Source organism: Ovis aries, chromosome 1 (assembly GCF_016772045.2).
Source record: "Ovis aries strain OAR_USU_Benz2616 breed Rambouillet chromosome 1, ARS-UI_Ramb_v3.0, whole genome shotgun sequence".
Classification (NCBI taxonomy): Eukaryota; Metazoa; Chordata; class Mammalia; order Artiodactyla; family Bovidae; genus Ovis; species Ovis aries.
The window spans coordinates 98,899,178-98,923,558 of NC_056054.1; the positions used below are offsets into that span (position 1 = coordinate 98,899,178).

At 39.7% G+C, this 24,381-nt stretch overlaps 1 long non-coding RNA gene across 1 annotated transcript in view; it reads right to left on the bottom strand.

Annotated features, from left to right (window-relative positions):
- Positions 1-24,381, bottom strand: part of LOC132659531 (uncharacterized) — a 53,405-nt gene that overhangs the window by 25,149 nt on the left and 3,875 nt on the right. The window lies entirely within an intron of this gene.

Below are 24,381 nucleotides of genomic sequence, written 5' to 3' on the forward strand. Positions count from 1 at the left end.
GCTGGCAGAGTTTGGTTCCTTGTGGCTGTAGGACTGAGGTCCTTGCTTTCTTGCTGGGTGTCATTGGGGGCTAATTTCAGCTCCTAGAGGTCCTCCCCGGCCTTGTGGCTCTTGCACAACCTGGCCACTTATTTCTTTAAGGCTGGAAAGAAAAGCTAATCCCCTCCAGTGTGTTAAAATGGAGCCTTATAAAATAAAAGGTAATCACAACAGTGACTACCCTATCATATTCATAGTTCCCAGTCACACCAAGGGGAAAGGATTATAAAGGGTGTATATCCCAGGGGGGCAGGAATCTTGGCAACCATCCTAGAATTCTGCCTACCGTGGTCAGCTGAGTCCCCAATGCTTCATGTCCCTCCCACACACAAAATAGCCCATCTGGTATGGGCTGAACTGTGTCCCTCTAAAATTTATATGTTGAAGTCCTACCCACCCCCAGTATCTCAGAATTATGAATGTATTTGGATATAAGGTCTTTAAAGAAGTGTGTATGTGTATGTGTGTGTGTTAGTTGCTTAGTCGTGTCTGACTCTTTGCAACCCCAGTGACTGTAGCCCACCAGGCCCCCCTGTCCATGGGATTCTCCAGGCAAGAACTCTGGAATGGGTTAGAATTTCCTTCTCCAAAAGGAACTATAGAGAGAAAGTGAAGTTGCTCAGTTGTGTCCAACTCTTTGCAAACCCATGGACCGTACCCTACCAGGCTCCTCCATCCATGGAATTCTCCAAGCAGGAGTACTGGAGTGGGTTGCCATTTCCTTCTCCATTTAAAGAAGTAGCTGAGTTAAAATGGGGTCATTAGGATGGGCACTAAGGCAATATGACTGGTTCCTTTATTAGAAGAGGAAATCTGGGAATAGACATATATAGGGGAAGACCATGTGAAGACCAAGCCAAGAGAAAGGACCTCAGGAGAAACTAACCCTGCTGAACTTTGATCTTGGACTTCTAACCTCCAGAATTATGAGAAAATTAATTTCTGTTGTTTAAGCCACCCAGTCAATGGCACTTCGTTATAGCAGCCCTGGTTGACTAATACACCATTCCACAATTTTCATCTCAATACATCATCAACAAAATCTCATAATCCAAATCTAAATCTCACCATCTCATCACCTTAAAGTCCAAAATCTCATCATTCAAATCAGGCACTAATGAAGATGTTGGGTATAACCAATCAAGTACCACTTCTAGGACACAATTACTCTCCATTTAAGGACTTGTGAAACTAAAGAGACAGATAATTCACTCCCAACATACAATAGTGGGACAGTCATGGGATGATAGATATAGACATTCTGGCCCATAAAAAAGGAAAATAGAAGGTTAAGAAAAAAAAAAAAAAAAGAATCCCTGGTTCATCACAGTTCTGACTTTAAGCTAGGCAAATGTTAGGCTTCCTTGATTAGGTTTCAAGACATGGGATTAAATCCTCTATAGCTTTTCAATTTTTGGACTCTGAGTCATCCTTTCTTTTTCATGAAAGGTAGCACACATTTGTAGCTGCATAGTTTTCTCAGTCTCCTTCCAGGCTTGGTACCCTCTTCCAAACCTTGTGTGAAGAGCCAAAGTAGAGTGAGATGGGTATCTTTGCAGGTGAGGGGATGGCCATGGAGATGGAATACTGGCTTCACACAGAGGTATTGATCAAGTAATTAAATATGTTATAGACAGTGGGAGCCAGATTTCCCATCATCAAAAAACAGAATTACAAATATAGAAAAAAATTAAAATAAACTCTGTGATGTTGGATTGGCATTAGAGGTATAATTTGCAATATGTACAGTTATACAGTTGAGCGTGTGTATATAAACATACATCTATTTCTTAGCTCTGTCCACTGAGGAGGGGTCTTGGGAGCAGCAACATCCCATAGTAATAAGCACATATATTGCCCAGATCCTGGCTTCTAAATATCATTCTCCACTTAAAGGAGCTAGGGCTCTTTACAGAAATGTGTGAGTTTAAAACTGGGGTAGGGAAAATATAAGATCAGCCTATAACATCTCTTTCTTTTACCAGAGACAACGAAGTACTCAAAAATGATAGAGATATGTAAAAACCACACAAATGCAACTTGAAGAGGCTTTTAGTGGTCAAACTGAGGACAATATGAATGTCAGAATAAATAATGATAGAAAAGGATTATAATTCATTGAATAAATTAGGAAAGAAGCAGTAAATCCTTACAGATGTAAAACAGTAAATGAATAAATTGGAAGTTTGTTGAGGAATAGTTACATAGTTTCATTTTTCCCACTCAAAATATTTATTAATTACAGTGAAGAAATAAGTAACTTGAGACTAAAGAGCTTGGGAAACATTATTTTTAATAAAGCAAACAAAGTTAGCATCAGTAACCAAAAAATGAAATTTGGTACCACCTGGTACGATGCACTAGGAAGAACATAAAATCACTTCTGTCCTATTCCTTCCAAAGATGCATTTTTGTTCTGTTCAGTCACTAAGTCATGTCTGACTCTTCAAGACCCCATGCGCTGCAGCATGCCATGCTTTCCTGTCCTTCACCATCTCCCAGAATCCGCTCAAACTCACATGCATTGAGTTGATGATGCCATCCAACCATCTCATCCTCTGTCGTCCCCTTCTCCTCCTGCCCTCAATCTTTCGCAACAACAGGGTCTTTTCCAATGAGTCAGCTGTTTTCACTGCCAGAGTATTGGAGCTTCAGCTTCTGCATCAACCCTTCCAATGATGCATACCCTTAATCTAGTCTGGGGAAACAGCCTAAATGAAGAGACAGTCTGTAACATAACTGAGCTATAATTTTCTAAAGTGTCAAAGAGGTGTCGAAGAAAGATTACAGAATCATTCCAAATCGAAGCTAACCAAAGAGATTTGACATACAACATGAGTTTGCGCTGGATCCTTCCGCTGTAAAGATTATTGCAACCCTTGACAAACTTTAAATGGGGTCTGATAGTAATTATGCTTTGAGGTTAATTTCCTGATTTTGTTTATTGTATTTTGTTCACTGATTTGTTCCTTGTACATGGAAGGATGTCATTATTTATAGGAAATACACACCAAATTTTTCAGAGTAACAGAGAATCAGATTGGTAACCCTATTCTCAAAGGGTTAAGGAAAAATAGTTACTTCCTCTCTATAGCTTTTCTGGAACTTCCATAATTTTTTCCAAATATACTATTGAAAAATAAGCTATGGTCTGGTTTCCCCTGGGCAAACTGTCCTCCATCTCTGCCTTGCAGGGCATCACTGACCCGTGGGATTAGAGAGCAAGAGTTTGCTGCTCATCTCAGACTGGGGAAAGGAGCTGCTATTGTCAGCACAACAGCAGCTGCCTGAGTGGGGCTCAACATTTTCCATCTGTCCACATTTCTGCTCTAACTTCACTGACAAATCATTCTCTCCATTCTCAAAATATTTGGCCCGTCTGTACCAGAGTCACCAAATCAAAGACCCAGATCTGGCTCTAACAATCTCTCCCATTCTTTAGACCACAGATCTCTGTCTGCCCTTGAATCTTCTTAAACCAGCCAGGCACCTGGGTCTGCTCAGAAATAGATTTACTTGCTATATTACACGATGAGGAATGTTGCTGACTTTTGCATGAGATTTCCTGCTCTCTCTCAGCAAGTGACTAAACTGGTTACAGCTAATTCTGCTGAGAGGTAACCAGCTGTTTTTGCACAGTCTTGCAGCCATTTCCATGAATTAACTTGGGAGCACTGTAGACCCTTGAAAAGCTGCATAAGGCTCTGGTGCCTGATAGCTTTAGTAGGATTTAGCAGCCTCAGCAACAGACTGAAGATAAAAAACATAAAATCTATTAACAGCTGCTCTGAAAACGTCTGTGCAGTCTTGGGTGAGATAAAGAATCTCTCTATTCTTGTGGGTGATATGATGATAACACCTCTAACCCATACCTATTGTCAAGGTGCATGTGAGGATAAACAGAGTGTACTTAGAAAGTGTCTTGAGTTCTTTATTAAGAGATCAGGGTGTAGCCATATTGCTGTATTTACTCAGTGCTTAGTGGAAGGGAGCAATTTTAAACCTTAACTCTGCTAGATAAGATAAAGATTGCTGTTATTAACAATTACATTATGATTGATAGTTTGTATTTACTCATGTATTTACTTGTTAGAAACATATTCATTGAGCATGTACACTGTGCTGACCACCATCTAGGCACAAAGGATGCAGCTATGAACAGAAGAGCCTGGTCCCTGCCCTCATGCAGCACAGAGTCTAGTGGGGAGACACAACTAGCCAGTCCTTCCTTACCCGTGTGGTGAGTGACAATAAGAGGGAAAAAAAATGTTTTCACCCTTGATGAAAATGGCTATTATTATCAGGCAAGTTAAAGAAAAAGTCACAGGTCTTGGAGTCAGAAGAGGATTTGAGATCCAGCTCCCCTTACAGCCACATGAAGGTACTTCTGACAGTCTTGATTTCATCAGAGTTCTCTGAAAATTCAACATTTTTACAGCTTCTTTCATGAGGTGTTTGTGAAGCCCAAATGAGATAATCAATATGAAAGCAATTAGAAAAGGCAGACTCAGATGAGTTCTTATTGTTCCAGAGGCTGATTGTTTTTGTTCCTCTGACCACTCTGGCTGGAGGGAGCCAAGGGTGTCACTTGCCTACCGGTGGTGTCCCTGCCGAGCTCCACCAACCACTGTAGGAGATGGCTGTACGCAGACATAGCAGACCCATGTTGCCGGCCTCCACCCGCTGGCCTCAGCCCTGACTCCCTCAAAGTTTTTAATAATAAACCGGATGAAAACACAAGAATATGTTTATCAATGTACAGCGCAATGAAGCTGAGAACAGAAAACACAGAAATTGACAGAGTCAGGATCCAAAATGATCTCCCCAGGATAACAAGATGAAATATATTCAAGATAAATATAAAGTCCCGTATTTAGGTTCACAAAATTAACTGCGCAGCAGCACAAATGAAAAGACAGGAATATTGATTGACCATTCTTCTAGTATTTCACAAATAAACAGCATTTTACTGCTCACAGCCCTTGCAGTTCATTTAATCACTCAGGAAGTTAGCTTTAGTGAATCTAATATGTTTAGAAAAAATTTACTCTAATTTATCCTTTTGATTACAAATTCAGTATTTCCTGATTTAGGTTTAACAACTCTGAATTCATGTATATTACCAAGCAAATCTGGATTCTAATTCTTGTCACACCTAAGCACATCAATAGATGTCAATAGTATATATGTTGCTCAGGATTAGGCAGGGAGGCGTAGCATGAAACATGAGATTTCTTTCTTAAACTCAGAATCTTACCTTTTTTTTTACTGTTCATCTCCTCCAAGAAACTTCCTCAGTCTTCCCAGTTGCCATCAATCATTTTAAAGCTATTTTCCCTATTACATATAGGACAAGTGTGTGTGTGTGTGTCTGTGTGTGTCTGTGTGTGTGTGTGTGTGTGTCTGTGTGTGTGTGGGGGGGTGTGGGTGATGTATGTTTGCATCTATGTCGCTATATGGGACTGTCCACCATCTTGAATTAAATTCAGTTACCCTGCACCAATCAACTCATCCAAACTCAACTCTATCTTAGAGCCCTTTGAAAGATATGATCCATGCTTATATGTTTTGAAATCTTCAATATTCTACCACAGAGATTTGCACAAACTACTTACTCAGTAGATATTGGCAGAATTATGCTGTCATAAAGGAGCACACTCTTTGTGGTCACATTTGAATTTGAATCACTGTTTACTAAGTTCCACTGAGTTACTATTCCTCTCTGAATTTTGATTTTTTAATCTTTAAAATGAACATATAGTAATCACTCTATAGGGGATTTTCTGAGTACTAAATACTAGCAAAATTTAGGGGGTAAGTAATATTAGCTCCTGTCCTCCTTGATTTCTAGGCCATTGGCATTGTTGGGGTCATGAGGAGAGTTTCTTTAAATGGAATAATAAGACAACCTGACTCTACTCTTTCCGAGTTCCTATATAGGATCAGATATCAGTGGCTTCTAGTCCCCAGCAGCCCGCAGTCCCTACAGATGCTCCAGGTCCCTGACTAATCCCTGGAGTCACAGCAAGGCAGCTGCTTCATCAGCCCTGAAGGGCTATTTGCGAAGCATGGGGTGTCTTTCCCCTGCCACTGCTATTAACAGCATTCCGTCTGCACAGAACCTGGGCTCTCAGGCCTCATCATTGTTTGCAATTCAACAAATGTTTGACTGTTGACTGTGTTTCAGGAACTGTGCTAGGGCCAAGATTAAAAAGTTGACTAAGACATAATTCCATACTCAAAGAACTCAGCCTACTGAGAGTTGGGGAGTACACTTATACAAACCAGTCCCCCACAGAGCAGAATGTGATAACAGCCAATATACAGATATGTCCCTGGGTGTGCCCCAGGACTCCAGAGCAGAAGATCTATTCCAGACCTGGTACAGGAATAGTGGCATTTGAATCAAAGTTTCTCCAGTAGCTCAGATGGTAAAAAAATCTGCCCGCAATGCAGGAGATCCCCATTCAATCCCTGGGTCAGGAAGATCCCCGGGAGAAAGGAATGGCTACCCAATTCAGTATTCTTGCCTGGGGAATTCCATGGACAGAGGAGCCTGGCAGCTATAGTCCATGGCATCCAAAGCACTGGACACAACTGAATGACTAAACAAAAAACAACAAGCGACTAACACTTTCACTTTTGGCTGTTCAGGTGGCGCTAGTGGTAAATAACCCACCTGCCAATGCAGGAGACGTAAGAGACACAGGTTCCATCCCTGCGTTGGGAAGATCCCCTGGAGGAGGGAATGACAACCCATTCCAGTATTCTTGCCTGGAGACCCATGGACAGAGGAGCCTGGTGGCTTACAGTCCATGGGGTTGCAAAGAGTCAGACACAACTGAAGCGACTTAGCGTGAGCATGCACACATGCACCTAAGGATTCATAGATAGCCATGGAGGTGGAGAGGGCATTGAGGTGGAAGGAATGGCCTAAGTAAAGGCCTAGGGGTATAAAAGAGCGGAGGTATTCAGGTCAGAGCCAGCACAAGATGTGGGCCAGAACCCAGGGCATCAAGTGGACGGAGGAGTCAAGAAGCCTGGTAGAGTAGGAAACTTCTGAAACGGCTCCCAGTGATGACCTCCTAATAGCCACTCCCTCCCTGTGAAATCTCTCCCTGCCCCCACCACGCAATAGACTATAAAAGACTGGGCTGACTTCCATCATGTTCATCATCTCCCCCTCTTACCTCCCTCTCAATAATGAAACCAGCTACCATGTTATGAGCTGTCCAATGGAACAGTGCAATTTATGAGGAACTGAGGGTAGCTTCTGACCTACAGCCAGTGAAGAACGGAGGCCCTCAGCTCAATAGTCCACAAGGAACTGAAACCTGCCAACCACCACCGGGTGAGCTTGGAAGCAGCTCCTTCCCAGGCAAACCTCGAGATGGTTGTGGTCCCAGCTGATGCCTTGACTGCAGACTCTGAGATGCCTTGAACTGAAGGACCCATTTACATCATACCCAGATTCCAGACCCATAGAAACTATTAGATAATAAATATGTACTGTTTTAAGCCACTAAGTTTTGGAATAATTTGTTATGCAGCAGCAGGTAATTAATATACATAGAAAGGATTAGAGACAAAGTTTGGAGGACATTCAGTCACAGACTGCTATGTCTGACCTATGTCTGATATATCTTGCCACTATCTGATAGGCAGTTGTGATATATTAAAGATTGTAAGTAATGAGTGACCAGAGACAGGTTTTTAAAACATTGTTCTGGCAGTGATTCAAAAGAGGAGTTGGAAAATGAAGAGATTCCGAAGTTAATTTATAGGAATGTGCTTGGTGGTCCAGTGACTGACTGCATTCCCAATGCAGGCAGCATGTGTTCAATCCCTGGTCAGGGAAATAGGGATTCTGCCTGCTGCAACCAAGACCCAGTGTAGCCAAGTAAATTATATAAGAAAACAAATTCCTAAAAAAAAAGAATGTATACAGAACTCTCTATGAGCACAGGATGTCCTGATGAGAAGAAAAGAAGACTTGTAATAATGGCAATGAGAGGACAGGGAAGAAATCAGTTAGATTTATCTGGCCTTGGCTGTTGATGGAATGTAGGGGTAATGGAGGGGGAGGAAATTAAAAGAAAACTTCAAAGGATAAAAAATAGGAATGTGGAAAAATCGTTTAAGAAATGAAAAGCACAGACAGATAAGCACAGAAAGTTGTGAGGGAAAGACAATGGGTTCACTTGGGACCTGTTGAGTTTGGACTGCTATTGAAACATCTGAAAAGTGTGATACTCAAGAAGTCAAAGCCAGAAGTTTGGGAGACACCTGTGTGAAGGTCAGAATCTACTCCTACCAGGGACATGAGTTGCAGGTTAGAGCTCAAGTCACCCAACAACAACCTTAACACACAGCATGAGAAGGTGAGGCTGCAGCTCAGGGATCACATCCCCACTCTTCATCTTGAAACTGTGAATATCACAAGGTGGGGGAATCCCTGGCTTATTACTGATGATGCCAAGGAGTCTGGCATCCTGCTGAGAGCTCCAGGGCTCAGCCCAGGATTCAGTTGGGCACCGACAAAGGTGTATAGTTGTCTTGCATGAATATACCAAAGACCAGCCCAGGGAGTGATATAAAGTCTTCAGGTCTCATTCTAGAGACCCATGCAAGATGAATACTCATATTGATGGGTTTGTTTTTTTTTTTTTTTTCTTAAAAGAGGCTATTTCTTAAACACAGAAAGTGTAACAGTGGGACTGGGGCAGGGGGAAATGAAGGATTGTTTAGTGGCTAGAGCATTTCAACTTCTCAGAGTAAAATGTTCTGAAGACTGGTTGCACAACAATGTGAATATGCCTAACAATACTGAACAATACACTTGAAAATTGTTAAGATGGTAAATTTTATCTTACATGTGTTTTACATGATCGCCTTCTGGTACAATCAGAGAAAATAATTAAAATAGCTACCATTTACTAACTACCTCCTACATGCCATGTGGTTATAGAGTAATCCTTATGAAAATTCATTGAGATGGGCTATTATCCTGAGAGAGGCTAAGAAATGTTCACAAGATTCACAGCTGATGAGTAGCAGAGCCACCATTTGGGCTGAGATTTCTCTGATTGCAGTAATGTGCTAATTCCTAGGCAACACTGGTTGGAATGGAGAAGAAAAACAATTGTCAGATGTGGAAGACAACTTTCGGTGGGAAGAATAAAATTAGGAGGATATCATGAGTTTTAGACCAGGAACCATGTCTTACAGTTTTTTGTTTGTTTGTTTGTTTTAATAACTCCCAGAAAGCCCAGCACAATGCAATTGCACCCTGAGGCCTTCAAGAACTATTTTTGAATAAATAAGTGAATGATGAATTATCATTTTTTAAAAACAAAGTGATTCCTCCCCTTTACCTCTAAAAACTTAGGTAACTGTTTTTCTCTGGATTTTAGACCAACCAAAGAAAGTTTATTTCAAAGGGGAAAGACCTCTGGGACTTCCAGTTTCTGGCCCAACATTGAAAGAGTTTGAATGTTATAGCTCCCCTCCTCACGACAAGAACAAAGGGGAACAAATGGAAAATCATCACTCTTCTCAGATTCATCAGACAATAAGGTCATAGAGCAAACTGCTGCCCTGAAAGCTGGAGAGACCACTACGCACATACTTAACTGGGAGCAGAAGTCCACAGATGGAGCCAGCGCTTAAATGATCACCGATGAACTGCTGGAAGTGTAGTGAGGAATGGTGCAAGAGTTGAAAACTGAAGGAAGGGCAGTCTTAGGGGGTCCCTAAACTTTCCTGAGTTTTACTAGATTCTTACTGGGACAATTAGAGAAAAATCTCACGCTTCCAGCAAGGGAGTGGAGGGTGGAGAAAGTAGCCATTTTCCAATATGCCCAGAGCTCTCTGTTCTCCCTCCCTCAAGGAAAACTATTTTGCCAGAGCCTACCTACCTTGGGGAAAGAAAACGCTCAACTCCTGCCCCCTAAAAACTTCCATAACTGTTTTTAAGAAAGACTCTTTAAGGAAACCCTTGATAAGGAAATGGCTACCCATTCCAGTACTCTTGCCTAGAAAATCACAGTGACAGAGGAGCCTGGCAGGCTACAGTCCAGGGTCACAAAAAGCTGGACACAACTGAGCATGCACACAAATGCTAAAGAAACCAAAAGACAACGAGGGAGACAAAAGCAAGGACACCAGAGAACATTTTATTCTCTGACAGGAAGCTACAATAAACAGTCAGCACAGCCTAACTCTTGCCAGATAAACATAAAGTCTCACACCAAAGACCAGTCTGTCTTGGTTCCTTTTCCCAGATTTATCATGCCCCATTTCAGCAACAAAAAAAAATTACAAGGCATACTTAAAGTTAGAAAAACATTGTCTGAAGAGACAAAACTTTTTAAAAAGTATCAGAATCAGACTCAGTATGGCAGAGATTTTGGAAAAGACCTCTGAAGGGTCCTATGGACTCCATATCTTTAGGAGGAGGAGCTATTGACTCTGTGATCCTAGACAAACTTCCCTAAAGCTGGTGGCTCAGACGGTAAAGCGTCTGTCTGCAATGCAGGAGGCCTGGGTTCAGTCTCTGGGTTGGGAAGATCCCTTGGAAAAGGAAATGGCAGCCCACTCCAGGATTCTTGCCTGGAAAATCCCATGGATGGCGGAGCCTGGTAGGCTACTGTCCATGGGGTTGCAAAGAGTCGGACACGACCGAGCGACTTCACTTCAAGGGCTGTCACATCCACACTTTCCTTTTTATTCTGTTGTCCCCTGAATCCAGGTCCCCACGCCTCTTGGATTATTGTGTCATCTCCTAACTATTCCCCCTGCCTCCCCTTCTTGGCACCCTACATACTGCTCCAGGTTCATTATTCTAAACACCACTTAGCGCATGCCAGCTCCACCCTTAATACTCCACCAGTCTGGAGCCAAGTCCTGGAGGAACCCTCCCTGCTAGTCCACCCCTTCCTCTGCCATGTCCCGGAGGGTAGCACCTCACTGCTGCTTATGCCCTCTGCCCTGCCTCAGCCTCCTCTGCACTTATCCACGTGTGGGTGACCTTCCAGGCACAGCTCAGGGCCTCCCCATCTCCACGTGAGCCTCAGCCCTCTGTAGCCACACCTTTCTCCATAGGTCTACAGACCTATGTTTTTATCTAAGTTTTTATCTCTACTGTTCATTTCACCTTTATTACTCATTGTTGATGACACCAAAGAATTGTGTAAAGTAAGTGAAGGTGAAGTCACTCAGTTGTGTCCGACTCTTTGTGACCCCATGGACTGTAGCCTACCAGGCTCCTCTGTTCATGGGATTTTCTAGTCAATAGTACTGGAGTGGATTGCCATTTCCTTCTCCAGGGGAATCTTCCCAACCCAGGGATCGAACCCAGGTCTCCCGCATTGTAGACAGACGCTTTACCACCTGAGCCACCAAGCTATTTATTAATCACTATGTGCCAGGTACTTTCTGTCCTTACATACTTTACATACTCATTGATCCTTACCAAATTCCCGTAGTAATGGTATTATTACTATGCAATAATATTATTATATTAGCAATAGTATTATCCTCATTTTTCACAAGAGGAAATTAAGACCCAGAGAGGTTATGCAACATATTCAAGGTCACAGCAGTTGGTAGAGCCGAACATCAAATTCAGGTCTGCGAAACTCAGAGCCTATGTTCTTTTTATGTTATGTGACTTCTTGAAAAAACTACGATTGTTTGCTGATCTTTACTAATTCAGCAAACAATCATAGTGTGTCTACTACATGCCATGCTCATATGTAGTGTAAGAGGGCTAAAGATCAGTTAGACAGAAACCCAGACTTCAAAAGCTTTGAGGTATACTCCTATATGATATCTCTTTTTCTGTATTTTCTCTTTCCGTGTCTACGAGAACTACCTTCATACAGTAGAAACTCTGTAAACGCACTATAAACACACAGTTCACTGAACTGTAAATACATGAGGTCAAGGATGGGGGTCTCAAGCAATGCTTTATTCTCAATATTTACCTCAGTATCTCATGCATAATAGATATTCAAGAAATATTTGTTGAACAAGTGAATAAAAGAGTGGATGAAAAAATATTTTTTAAGGATGGAGGGTGGGTGGAATGAATCGGGAAATTGGGATTGACATATATAAACCACCGATACTATGTATAAAATAGGTGGGCTTCCCAGATGGCGCTAGTGGTAAAGAATCTGCCTCCAGTGCAGGAGATCTGGGTTCTATCCCTGGATCAGGAAGATCTCCTGGAGAAGGGCATGGCAACCCACTTCAGTATTCTTGCTTGGAAAAACCCATGGACATTGGGGCCTGGTGGGCTACAGTCCATAGGATCACAAAGAGTCAGACATGACTGAAGTAACTTAGCACACATGCACATATAAAATAGGTAGCTAGCAAGAACCTGCTGTATAGCAGAGGGAATTCTACCCAATGCTCTATGGTGACCTAAATGGAAAGGAAATCCAAAAGAGAGGGGATATATGCAAACAAATAGCTGATTCACTTTGCTATACAGCAAAGACTAACACAACATCATAAAGCAACCATACTCCAATAAAAATTGATTTTAAAAAAGATAATCAAAAATAAAAAGAATTTTTTTAGGGCTTCCCTTGTGGCTCAGTGGTGAAGAATCCACCTGCCAATGCAGGAGACACACGTTCGACCCTTGATCTGGGAAGATCCCATATACCATAGAGTAAGTGAGCCTTTCTGCCACAACTATTGAACCTGTGTCTAGAGCCCTGGAGCCACAACTTCTGAAGCCTGCAGCCCTTAGAGCCTGTGTTCTGAAACAAGAGAAAACATTGCGATGAGAAGTCTGCACGTCACAACTAGAGAGTAGCCCCACTCACCACAACTACAGAAAAGCCTGTGCAGCAATGATGACCTAGCACAGCCAAAGCTAAATAAAATTATTTTTTAAATTCCTTTAAATAAAGCTAAAAAAAAAAAAGAATATTTATAGGGGATAAAGATGTGGAAAGTGAGGAGGGGGGAGTGGTCAGAGGATGAAGTTCTCCATTTCCATGCCCCAAGATCCCCAAGGGGAAAAGCATAAATATAGCAGTTTGAGAGCAAGAAGGAATTTAATACTATTGTCACTGCTTAGCTGATGGATGGGAGTCAAATCGTTCCCATGTTGGATATCTGGCCCACAGAGCTGATTGATAGACTCGGTACAATGTTCCCTCTCCCACACCAGGAAGAGAGGACTCCAGGTCCAGGGTTCCCAAGTTCAATAGCCTTTTCTTTTTTGCTTTAAAAAAAAAAAATTGCTGAAGCATGAGATACTTCCGTTCTCCACTGGCATCTTTTCACTGTGCCCAGAGAAACAATCATATCGCATTCAGGAAGGCAAGGGCTGCAAAGGCAGGGAAACAGGAACTGTCCCCACGGATGTCCTCCCTGGGGGGAGGCAGCCAGGGGCTGGGAACAAATGCTGTGTGAAAGGAAAGCCGGACTACATAAGAGGCTCCAGGTTGAGGGGCTGGCTCGTCCCAGCAGCCGGCAGGACCCTCAGCCACAAAGTCCAGGAACAGCATGTTATTCTTAAAAACACACACTTTCCTTCCCTACCCCAGCCTCACATATTAAATCTCGTGTGAAAGCTGAACAAGGAGCTTGTACTTCAAACTACATTCCAACTCCTTAGACCCAATGCTAGACCCTCACCAGAAAAGCATCCATCTAGCTCATTCAAACACATCTCTGTTAACCCAGCTCTAACCTGGCCACTCTGCTCACTGTCCCCAAGGATGTGTCAAACACAGTCTTACTCCAATCCAACCTTCTCTTCCCCTTCTACCTTCTACCCTTCTCTTCCCTTCCTCTCTGATTAGTAAGCTTTTCCCCATAGGTCCTTGACCCAGAGCATCTCAGTCAGAGTTACCCTCTCTTTACTTTTCAACTTCAGCAGCACTTCCTAAGTCGGTGCTTCTTAATCTTTTTCATGGAATAAAAGAAAAAATATTTCCATTGCACCCAGGGTTAAATACATGAAGCTGATCTCAGCCAGGGCAACTAGCCCAGGAACCCCAGATGCCCGTAGGACAAGGGGAGCAGTTCCTCAGACACACCTGTAATCCATTCAAAGTCACTGCACACAGGAGTGATGGGTAAGCTCAGGTCTATACACAGACTGACTGCTACAGAGCAGTCTGCATGCTAGACCCAGAAAAATAGGAATATAGGAAATCCCCTGCCTTTGAAGAGCTTGCATGCTAGTAGAAGAAGCAGAAGATGCCTCCATGTACAAACACAAACATACACACGCAAAATCATTTTTAAGTTCTTTATGGACATAAAGATCTTGACCTTTGGCATAAAAGACATATAGACGCTTAAACTCTGGCTTTACTACCTATCTGCTGTATGAAAGTTAATATGTATGCAAGTTAATACCTCTCTGATCTTACTTTTCCCATCTGTAAAATAGGGATAACATTCTTATCCTCACAAGATTGTGTTTTTAAATAATCTCTAAATGAGATATAATTTACACACAATAAATTTCACCCACTAAAGAATATAATCCTCTAAGTTTCGAAAAGGATATACTGTCATATATTCACTACTGCAATCAAAATATGAAACATTTCCCTCACCTCAAAGAGTTCCTCCAGCCTCTTACAGTCAATCCCCTCCTCTGACCATATTCTCAGACCCCTGGCAATCATGGATCTGATTTCCATCACTTTAATTTGGACTGTTCTATTACTAATTTTCATATAAGCAGAATCTTACAATCATAGTCCTTGGTGCCTGGCTTCTTTGACTTAGGATAATGCTTCTGCGATTCATTTATGTTGTGTGTATCTAGTTTGTTCCTTTTTATTGTGTGTGTGCTCAGTCACTCAGTTGTGTCCACCTCTGCAACCCTATGGACGATCCCACCAGGCTCCTCTGTCCAAGGGATTTCCCAGGCAAGAATACTGGAGTGGGTTGCCATTTCCTTTTCCTAGGGATCTTCAAAACCCAGGGATCAAATCAGTGTCTCCTGTGGCTCCTGCATTGGCAGGCAGATACTTTATCACTGAGCCACATGGGAAGTGTGACTAGAATTCCATTGTATGGAAATACAAGCATTTATTTAGTCATTCTCCTGTTGATGGACACTTAGGTTGTTTGTGGGTTTGGGCTTTTATGAATAAAGCTACTATGAACAATCTTGCAAAAGTCTTTTCGCCAACATGATTTTATTTTTCTTGGGTTAATACTTAAGCATTAAATTGCTGGCTTACAGAGTAAGTTTAAGTTTAAGTTCTTAAAAAACTTCCAAACACTAATTCAAAGTGGTTGTACCATCTGACACTCCCACTACCAGTGTATGTGAGTTCCAGTTGCTCCACATTCTTGCCAACATTTGGTGTTGTCAGTCTTTATCATTTTAGCCATGCCAGTCAGTACATAGTAACATTTCATTGCAGTTTTAACTTGCATTTTACTAATGACTACTGATATTTAGCACATTTTCATGTGTATGTTAGCCATTTATACTTTTTTTCCTGAAGTGTCTTTTGCCCATTCTGGCAATTGTTAGATTGTCTTTTTATGATTGATTTTTAAGAGTTCTTTATATATATTGGAAAGAAATTATTTGTCAGATATGTTTATCAAATATTCTTTCCTAGATGTAGTTTGCCTTTTCATTTCAATGGTGTCTTTTGATAAGTAGTTTTGAACTGTGATAAATCTGATTTATCAACAGTTTGTTTCTATTTGGTTAGTGCTTTTTGTAACCTCTCTAAGAAATATTCTCCACTCCAAGGTCACAAGAAATATCCTCTCAGGTTTTCTTCTAGAATTTTTACAGTTTTAACTTTCATGTTGAGGTCTATGGTACATCTCAGATTAATTTTGTATGTAATATGAGGTAAGAGTAAATTTTTTTCACATGTTTATCCAGTTGTTCCAGCACTATGTTGGGAAAGGTTTTTCTTTCCTCTACTGAACTGATTTGTCAAAAATCAACTGACTATATACGTATGGATCTCTTTCTGAACTCTATATTCTGTCCCATTGATCTATTTTTCTATGTTTACATCAATTCACTGTGTTAAATATTATAATTGTAAAATATTTATTTAATCAGATAATGAGAATTCCCCAAATTTGTTCCTTTTTTTAGATTATCTTGATTGTTCTAGTCTTCTGTATTTCTACATAAGTTTTAGAATTAACATACCAATTTACATTTTTTAAAAACCCGTTGGAATTTTGATTAGGATTACAGTAAGTCTATAGACCCTGCTTATTTAGCTTACATGCAGAGTATATTATGAGAAACGCTCGGCTGGAAGAAGCACAAGCTGAAATCAAGATTGCCGGGAAAATAACAATAACCTCAGATATGCAGATGACACCACCCTTATGGCAGAAAGTGAAGAGGAACTAAAAAGCCTCTTGATGAAAGTGAAGAGGAGAGTGAAAAAGTTGGCTTAAAGCTCAACATTCAGAAAACAAAGATCATGGCATCTGGTCCCATCACTTCATGGGAAATAGATGGGGAAACAGTGGAAACAGTGTCAGACTTTATTTTGGGGGGCTCCAAAATCACTGCAGATAGTGATTGTAGCCATGATATTAAAAGACACTTATTCCTTGGAAGGAAAGTTATGACCAACCTAGACAGCATATTGAAAAGCAGAGATATTACTTTGCCAACAAAGATCCATCTAGTTAAGGCTATGATTTTGGTCATGTATGGATGTGAGAGTTGGACTGTGAAGGAGGCTGAGTGCCGAAGAATTGATGCTTTTGAACTGTGGTGTTGGAGAAGACTCTTGAGAGTCCCTTGGACTGCAAGGAGATCCAACCAGTCCATCCTAAAGGAGATCAGTCCTGGATGTTCATTGGAAGGACTAATACTGAAGCTGAAACTCCAATACTTTGGCCACCTCATACGAAGAGTTGACTCATTGGAAAAGACTCTGATGCTGGGAGGGATTGGGGGCAGGAGGAGAAGGGGACGACAGAGGATGAGATGGCTGGATGGCCTCACCGACTCAATGGACATGAGTTTGAGTGAACTCCAGGAGTTGGTGATGGACAGGGAGACCTGGCATGCTGTGATTCATGGGGTCTCAAAGAGTCGGATACGACTGAGCAACTGAACTGAACTGAACTGAACTGAGCTGAAGTCTATAGATGAATTTGCAAAGAATGAGCACCTTAGCAATACTGATTCTTCGAATCCTTTAGTTCTCTGTTTGCTGCTGCTGCTGCTGCTAAGTCACTTCAGTCGCATCTGACTCTGCGGTACCCCATACATGGCAGCCCGCCAGGCTCCCCCGTCCCTGGGATTCTCCAGGCAAGAATACTGGAGTGGGGTGCCATTGCCTTCTCCAAGTTCTCTGTTTAGGTCTTGATTAATTTCTTTCAATGATGTTTTGTACTTCTCAGAGTAGATATTTTGCACTTTTATTAAATTTATTCTTAAGTATTTGATGCTTTTGACACTATTATAATAATACTTTTAAATTTTATTGTCCAAATTTTTGGTGCTAGCATAGGCACATATAATTGATCTTTGCAATTGGTTTTGTTGTCCATAACTTTTTAAGAGCACTTATTGTTCCAATAGGGTTTTTTCTTTGTTTGTTTGTTCTTTGTTTGTTTAGATTCCACAGTAATAATGCCATTGGAGAATAAAGGTAGTTTTACTTCTTTTACAAAGTTTATACTCTATTTCTTTTGCTTGCAATACTGCACTGCCTAGGGCCTTCAATACATTACTGAATAGAAGTAGAAAGAGCATTTTCCTGATCTAAAGAGAAAAGCATTCAATGTTTTACTATTAAATATGATATTAGTTGTAGAATTTTTCATTGATGTCTATTATCAGATTGAAGAGGTTATGTTCCTCTCTGGTGAGAAATTTGATCAGGATTGAGTGTTGGATTTTTTCCAAATTTTTCCCCCTGTTTTTATAGAATTGATCATATGGCTTTTCTTCTTTATTCTCTAAATGTGGTGAATTACACTGATTGATTTTCAAACATTAAACTATCCTTGCAATATTTGTGATAAACTCCACTTGGTCTTAATAAATTATCCTCAATAAAATTTTAAAAATTATTTCTTTCATGCATTGTTAGATTTAGCATGACAGTAATTTGTTGAGGAGTTGTTTTTTTATATCTATATCTATGTTCTTTAAAGAAAACAGTCTTCAGTTTTCTCATAAAGTCCTCTTTTCTGATTTTGGAATCAGTATAATGCTGATTTCGTAGAATTATTTGGGAAGCTTTCTCTCCTCCTCTGTTTTCAGAAAGAATTTATGTAGGGAATAGCATTTTTTCTACTTAGATAATTAACAAAATTCTTCATAAAATCATATGGATGGGCTGTCTTCTTCATGAAAAGGCTTAAAATTAGAACTTTTTTCTTTTTTTTCAATTTTTTGTTTTTCCTAAGTCAATTTTGTTATGTTTTTAATGGATTTGTCTATTTTAATCTCAATTATCATATTTATTGACATAAAATTATTTATAAAATTTTTCTTATTGTCCTTTTAATATCTGTAGCATCTATATTTATATTCTTTCTTTCATTCTTGATTTTGGGGTTTCTTAATTGATGAACCTTACTAAGGATTTATGAATTTTATTAATATTTTCAAAGAACCAATTTTTAGCTTTATTAATTTTTCCACTGTTTGTCTTTTTTTCTATTTAATTAACTTTAGTTCTTCATTATTTCCTGCCTTCTATTTCCTTTGTGTTTAATTTGTTCTTTTTCTAGCTTCTTAAGGTAGACATGGAAATCACTGATTTTAAACATTTCTTCTTTTCTTAAATAAAAGTATTTAAAGCTTTAAATTTTCCTTCAAGCCTTTCTTTAGATGTATACCAACGTTTTGTTTCATTCAGTGAAAACTACTTTCCGATATCTCTTGTGACTTCCTCTCTGAGACACAGGTTATTTATAAATGTGCTGTTTAATTTTCAAATATTTGAGAATTTTTCTTGATACTTTTTTAATTGATTTTTAATTTAATTTTATTATAGTCAGAGAATACATTCTATGGGATAGGAGTCTTTTGAAAGTACTGAGAGTTATCTCATGGTTCAGCTTATGGTCCAACTTGGTGAATATTCCCTGGGCTCTTGAAAAGAATGTTTTTTCTGCTATCATAGGGTGAAGTGTTCTATAAATGTCACTAAGTCAAGTTATTGACTGTGTTGTTCTAAGCTTTTTATCCTTACTGATTTTTAAAATTTACTTGTCCTAAAAATTACTTAAAGAATGTTATTAAAATCTCCCATTATGGAGATTTCCCTGGTGGCCTAGTCATTAAGACTCCACACTTCAACCGCAGGGAGTACAGATTGGCTCCTTGGTCAGGGAACTAAGACCCCATATGACATGTGGTGTAGCCTAAAACAAAAAATCTCCCACTATAATTGGATATTTGTCTGTCCTTTTAGTTCTGTCACATTTTCCTTCTGTTATTAGATGTATATTTAGAGATGGTATGTTTTCCTGATGAACTGACGCTTTTATCATTATGAAACAGCCGTCTTTTTTTTTTTTTAAACAGCCCTCTTAATCTCTGAAAATACTCCTTGACTTAAGTCTGCTAATGTTAATATAGCCATATCAAATTGCTTGTACTACTGTTTAATTATATATCTTTTTTCCCTTCCTTTGACTGTAAACCAATATGTGTGTTCTTTGTATTTAAACTGTGTCTCCTCTAGATACCATATATACTTGAGTCTTGATATTTTTTTACTCATCTGAAAAATCTATCTTTTAAATAAAGTATTTAGTCCATATTCATTTAATGTAACTATTAGGATCATTGGGTTTAAGCCCAATCTTGCTATTTCTTTTCTATTTGTCCCGTCTAGATTTTTTCCCCTGTATTTCTCCTTTTCAGCCTTCTAGCTTTTTTTTTTTTAATTAATGGAACATTTTCCATATTCCCATTTATTTCCTCTATTGGCTTTTAAATTATATCTCTTTAGATTTTTTTCTCTTAGCAGTTGCTCTAGATATAACCACAACCCACACTGCAATGAAGATGGAAGATTCCGTGTGTCACAACTAAGATCCAGCACAGTTAAATAAACAAAGTAATTAAAATAAAATAAATATTAAAAATAAGATAGTCCTCTGATTTAAATACATATTTATTTTGTCTTTCATTTCAGTTGATCTGAATTTTCATCTGGTATCATTTTCCTTTAGCCTAATAAATTCTGGGAACAAATTCTCTCAGCTTTTCTCTATCTAAAAGTGCTTTATCCCACCTAAGATTTGAGGGATATTATCACAAAATATTGAACTCTGGGTTGACAGGGATGGTTTTTTCCCACATGTCATTCCATTTTCTTCTAGCCTCCTTTGTCTCCTATGAGAAGTCAGCTCTAGTTTGTTTCTTTGTTCTCCTACATCTAATTTCCCCCCTCCCCACTTCTGGCTGCTTTAAGATTTTCTATTTATTTTGGGTTTTCAAAAAATTGACTGTAATTTCCTGAACAGCAATTGAATTGATGAACATTGAAACTGGACTAGCCTGTTCAGATTGCAGATTAAATCTCTGGAAACATTTCTTAGTATACTTTAGTCTACTTCACAGTTTCCCAGCTAAAAAGGCATTAAAGACCTTGAAGAGGAGAGAGATTAGATGCCCAGAACAAGGAGGTAGAAAAATAAAGCCATGAGAAAAGGTTAACATATTGTTATACTAGAAGATAAGAAGTCTGGAGGGGCTCATGAAGAGAAAATGCACAGATACCTAATAACAACTACATAAATGTTGAGCTCTACCTAAGTAAAAATTTATTTTAATATCAGAGTTGTTTGTCTCTAAACGTGAGTTAATAATGGTCACTGAAGTATCCAAATAGGAGCAGGAAGAGTCCTTGTCTAGAGGCTGGAGAAGATGGTTCTCTCTTGGGCTGGGAATGAGCCAGTCAACATCTATGTTTTCATCAAATTGTAGCATTCTATAATTCAATTTCAGAATTTTGGGATTCTCTTTCATTCATTCATTTAACAAATACCAAATGCCTATGATGTGCTGAGCGCTGGGAATACCATAGTGAGCAAAATAACACAGTTTCTGTCCTTAAGGAATTTACCCATCAGCAAAGGGATGAGAAGAAATAATTCTGGGCTCTAGCACTAAGGGTGTAGATAAGCTCTAAGAAAGGGTTTGCTTAGTTGTTAAACACAGCAGTTTTGTAATTTGTATCCCGCTCCTGTAAATCTTTTAATTTAAGATAGATTCTCATCTACCTGGGACACTTTAAAATGTAATCAGGGAATGCTTGTAGACAGAGGAATGAACTGTCTAGTCACTTGAAATCTTTTCTATTCTTGTGAACCAGTTATCATCTGAACATATTTGGGACTATGTTAACTTAGAATATTTCATTCAAGATTTTCATGCTACTTCCTAATCTCAAGTAAGCAAAGTTTACAAGATGGGAAAAATCTCTTTATCCTTCTGTTTAAAAGGGAAACTGAGCAAGATGATTTCCCAGGACCAAAAGCCAAACTTTGACAAATAACCTTTATTACCATTAATATTTACTGAATATCTACTACGTGTTATGGACCTACCGGCCTAGGTGTCTTAAGTACATTATATTATTCATTCCTTCCAATAATCTTAAGGCTATGTATTGTCGTTAGCACTTTAAAATGAGAAAACTGAAGCCCAGAGAGTAAATATAATTTGTTAGTAAGGAGCAAGATGAGAAGTCAAGACCAGATCTAATTCTAAGACTTCTGCTCTTTCCCTCTGTACTGTAGTATGATCATACACAAAGCGTTTATAGTAATTGAGTTTGCAATTCTCTAGGCTCTGCTGGCCAGGAGGCATCCATGGCATGCCCTCCCACTCAGGGAAGACACATCTTGCCCCGGAACGTGGAAGGTCCTAGCTACACAGGTTAGAGAATAGCAGGACCCTGAGCCTTGAAGACCAAGCAACATATCTCCTAGTGGCTAGGCGACAGTGCTCCTGATGAGGCGATGGATCTACTGCTAATTAAAGTCTTCATTTGAGCTGGGTCCAGCCTCCTTCCAGGGCCAGAGGCAGTACAGATTAAGCCCCTAATCCAGGTGACACTGACTTGCTTTCTGATGCCAGAATCACCCTCTGATATATTGGGGAATATATTTTCCATTTGCTAATTGGGTATTAGTGTTATCCTTCTTACCAATTCTGTAGGAAACCACTGACATGATTACCTTTATCATACTCTTTAAAACATCCTGGAAGATATTTTATAAGAGAAGGCACAGGTGGAAATCCCTCAGAAGTCAAATACCAAAGCACTGCTATATCCCTCAAGAAGCCTTTTCAAACCCAGTTTGTGTGCTCCATTATTACACTTAATCATATGCCAGTTCATAGCACAGTTATTAGTGTATGTTTCCCATCCACTTTACTACACACAAGTCTGGTGAAACAACTTTCGGAAACAGACAGATCTGGATTCAAATTCAGTCTCTATCACATACTACTTCTATTTGGAGTTAGGCAAATTGTTGAATTGCTGAATTTCTCTGACTCTCTGTTTCCACGTATTAAATTTGGGTTGACAATATTCCCCGTTAGAGAATAATTCTTGGAATTAAAATAGACAATGCGTATAAAAATCCTAGCTAGTTAACTAATAGACATTTGGCCCAGGGTTCTTTCCACCTGGAAAGCAGAGGCCATACCTCTGTCATCTTTGCGTCCCTCCAAGTACCTAACTTAGATGCTTGAACTTCCAGAATGTTCAGTCTCTGTTTGCTGAGTGAGGAAAGCACTCTGAACTTGCAACCAAAAGGTCATACTTACTGCCTGTGTAGCTGTGAACCCTACGCTTCCCTTTGATGAAACTCAATTTTCTTACTGGTAACATAGAGTTGATACCATTTATTTCATCTGGTTGTTGTAAGGATGCAGTAGGCATCCCTGTGCCAAGCTCAGTGCTTATAAACCCTGATTATACATTAGAATTAGAATATGGGAGCTCTTGAAAAATACTAATCCCTAACCCCACATAGGTCCTGAAAAAGAAGTCTCTAGGGATGGGGTCTTGGCAATGTATAAATTTCTACAGGAGCTTCTAGTGGAGAATGAAGTCTGAAAATCACTAGCACGTGTCTGATGAACAGCAAGCACCCAGTTAAGTGTTCTTCCTTCCAGGTAGAAGTAGTAGAAATGGTGACAACGGGAGCAACTTCCTAGGGGAAGGACTCACTCTTTCAGAATCATTCCACACATATCTTGTCACTTAGAACTTCATATTTTAAAATTATTTTAAAGATTGAAATACTGCTAGGTTGGTTATATTTATAAATATTTATAATTTAAGCTGGTGGAACCCTTTGAAAGCATCTGTTCCACACCCCTCATTTTGTGGATAAGGAAACTGAATCCCAGAGAGAGGAAATGGTTTTCCCCATGTCTCATAGTGACAAGAACACAAGTCTGCAAACCACCAGACTGTTGTACTGGATAATGAGATTTTGCTCAAGCTACCAACTAACTGAAAGCGATGGAAGGGCAAGACCTTGAACAGGTGCACAAACCTTGTGCATGATACTATATGTGCTACAGCTACAAGAACAATTCAAGCAGGGATTCTACCCTGATGGAGAGATTAGAGATTTTCTGAGAAAAAGGTAGAGAAAGGAAGGTGGATGTTTCTTTCCTTGCAGTATTGCCTTGGACCAGGGGTAGGGGGATCACTGTATCAGTGCATCAGGAAAAATCATCCTCATGCTACCCTGGGCACCTAATCTAAACTCAGTTGTTACTGTTGTTGTTGTTTATTCTTAATATAATATGAACATTATAAGCCAAGTTTGCTAATACAGACTGACCACATCAGAGGTTCCTGGAAAATTCATATTTAAAATGTACATAATTGAGATTTCCTGCTGTGACTGGAATCTGTACAGATCAATTCTTCCAGCTAGAAAATCCGGATAAAATATTTGAAGTAAAAGCATCAGTTTGAAGGTTCAGAGAGCTACCAAGACATCAAACACTTGAAGACAAAGACTTTGACAATGAAGAGATGAGCACAACTTTCAACTTTACTATCTTAGACACATTTGTTGATTTAAAAGTGGGGACTATGAGGCTGGGAGAATGAGCAGAGCCGCTGGCAGCCTTAAACACTGGGAGAGCAAAGACTGGAGTCAGGATCCACCAAGGAAGAGGAACTCTGATAAAAACCCTAGGCTTTCACTTAGGACCTCTGAAAGGTAACATTTTAGGAGTGAATGTCAACTAGAAATAGACAAAAAATGATAAACCTCAAAAAGGATAAACCTCAGTGAATTCAGTCATCCGTTGGATTGGGATAATTTCCCTCTAGACTTCTGCTACAAGCA